The sequence below is a fragment of the Nannospalax galili genome, unplaced genomic scaffold (genome assembly GCF_000622305.1).
Source record: "Nannospalax galili isolate Female #2095 unplaced genomic scaffold, S.galili_v1.0 scaffold1678, whole genome shotgun sequence".
Taxonomy (NCBI): domain Eukaryota; kingdom Metazoa; phylum Chordata; class Mammalia; order Rodentia; family Spalacidae; genus Nannospalax; species Nannospalax galili.
The window spans coordinates 248,984-251,950 of NW_008340844.1; positions in this window are offsets into that span (position 1 = coordinate 248,984).

Here is a 2,967-nt window from a genome sequence, read left to right on the forward strand (position 1 = left end):
GTGTAATTTAATCATATATCCTCTCCCCAACTCTTCCAAGTTCCATCCTCACCACCCCATCAACTCTATATTCATTTCTTTTCTTATGAATAATATTTGAGTCATTATATGTCACAATCAAAGAAAACTGATTTTTTGCCCTAGCACCTATGAAATACCAATATTTCTTCAGGTAGGATTGAGACTCATCCATTCTTCACCCATATCAATGATGCTATTTTTCCTGCAAAGCACTCAGTCCCAAATGGGGCATCTATGTTTGTCATATCCTTTTCCCAGTGCTTGGGAATCTTTGCAGAAGAGATCAATGGAGACATTAAGAGTCAGTGGTGGTAGACAACTACAGGGAAAGAATGTTTTCCAGACATCAGGGCATTTTGGTTCATGAACTCCCAACAATTGTGACAGCATACACAAGACCTGCTCAAGCTCAAGCTTTCATATTTGATTCATTATTTTCCCATGTTGTATATATTATTGCATCTGTCATGGGAAAATCTGATATTCTTTTTATTTAATAAAATTAAAACATAGCTGAATACACGGAATTGTGTTGTCTGGACACCAAAGGTTTAAAGCCAAATTCTCTTCTGGAAGGACCTCACTGCACATGCTCTCAGTTCCCAGGCCCTCCGAGGCGTGCTACAACCTCCCCGCCTCACAGTCTGTCCTTAGACCTACCATCAAAACCAACACAATGTATTTGGGTTTTGTATAGAGTTTATAATATCCGGTAGACAGTTATTTACAAAGGCATGCACCCATGGGCTTTCTTCCTTACATCTAGGATGAGCTTTTCAGATCTGCTGCGCTGCCAGAGATCCGCCAAGATGGTGAACCCCCTCTTCCTCACTGGCTTCCTCCATGCCTGTCCTTAGACCTTCCCCCTCATGCAATTGAAGCAGAGTGGGTGGGAGGGATGACTGTCTCTCCCTCTGTCTATGGCATCCTTAGGGTTCAGACTTTCATTCGTTCCAGTTCTTTTGGAGGACAGGCCCATCCAAAAACAGGGTAACTGCACAGGGTAACTGCTGACAGCACTCACAAGACCTGTGAAATCCCAAGCTAGACAGTTGCTCAGCATGGATTGGGGAGGTGGCAGAAATACCCAGCATTACCTTAGAATCTATTGGTAATTTATGAATACTGGGAGAGGGAGAGTCAGTTTTCCTTAGTGGTCTGATGTCTGGTAGGTTGCTCAGACTCCATGGTTTAGACTCAAATCCAAGAGTACTTTGGAAATAGATAAAACTAAATTAGCCTTAAAAATAATAAAAAGGGCATTAGTTAAACAATACCAAACATCAAATGGACCTAACACACATCTACATAATATTCCACCTAAGCACCAAAAATAAAATTTCTTACTTAGTAGCCAATAGATATTTCATAAAGTAGACCACATATGGAATCACAAAATACAAAAATAATTCTCTAAAATTGACCACATACTAAATCAAGAAATACGGGATGGGTGTGGTGACTCATGCCTTTAATCTCAGTACTCGGGAGGCAGAGGCAGGCGGATGTCTGTGAGTTCAAGGCCATCCTGGTCTACATAGTGAGTTCCAGGACAGCTGGGGCTACAGGGAGACTCTGTCTCAAAAAGATCAAAAAAAAAAAAAGAAAAGAAATACAAAAAATTGACTATCATAGTACAATTTAATGAAACAAAATGAACAGCAAGAGTGGCTCTAGAAATTGTATGAACTAATGGAGATTAAAAATCACACTCCTGAATGATAAGTGCTTAAAAAAAAACAAATAAAAGTAATAAAATTATTGCTGTTGCTAAATGAAAATGATGACACAAAGCAACAAAACCTCTGGGACACACTAAAAGCAGTTCCAAAAGGGATATTCATAGCGCTAATCAGCTCCACTAAAATATCAGAGAACACAACACATGACTTAATGGTACATATCAAGAATTTGGAAAATCCAGCTAGACCTGACTCAGTGTTTAAGATTAATGGTTGCTCTTGCAGAGGACCCAGGTTCAATTCCCAGCACCTGCATGTTGGCTAACAACCAGCCATAATTCCTGTTACAGTGAGTCTGATGCCCTCTCCTGTCCTCCATGTGCATTGCATGACACAGGTGCACTTACATGCAGGCAACACACTCAAACACTTAAGAGGAAAATAATAAAATATTTTTACCAGCAGCTGGAGAGATAATTCAATTGTTAAGAGAACTGACTACTCTTGCAGATGATCGGGTTTGATTTCCAGCATTTACATGGTGGCTCACAACTGTTTGTAACTCAAGTTCTAGGGGATCTGACACCCTCTTCTGAACTCCATCGGCATTGCATGATATGGATGCACTTACACACATGAAGGCAATATACTCATACAAATAAAGAATGAAGAAAATATTTTTAAATGTGGTTTAAAAAATAGACGAAAAAGAATTTGCAAAAGAATACACACCAAACCCATATCCCAGAGATGAGAAAAATAATAAAAATCAGAGCAGAAATCAATAAAATAGAAAAAAGAAAATAATACCCTGAATCAGTGAATCTGAGAGATCACTCTTTGAAAAGATAAATAAGGTAGATAGGTGTTTTGCTCAGATAACCAAAAGAAAGAAAGAGCAAATCCAAATCAACAAAATCAGAGACAAATTGTGAAACATCACAACAGACACAAAAATGATGCATGACATTATAAGGGAATACTTTTTTTATTTAAATTTTTTTTTACAATTAAAGTTACAGTTATAACAATATGCAAAAATATTACAGTAATTCAGTTTTTTGGCATAATGATTACAGATTTGATAAATACATTTTATATCTCATAATAGCAATGAGGATTATACAAAAGCTATTAAAACAATTATGAGAATAAATTCTATTGTCACTTAAGTATCTAAAGCTATTTTCCTTTGCGTTCTTCCAGAACGATTTGTTCTTATTCTTTACCTTAATTTGAGGGACTTCAAGAAGATACTTGTTTT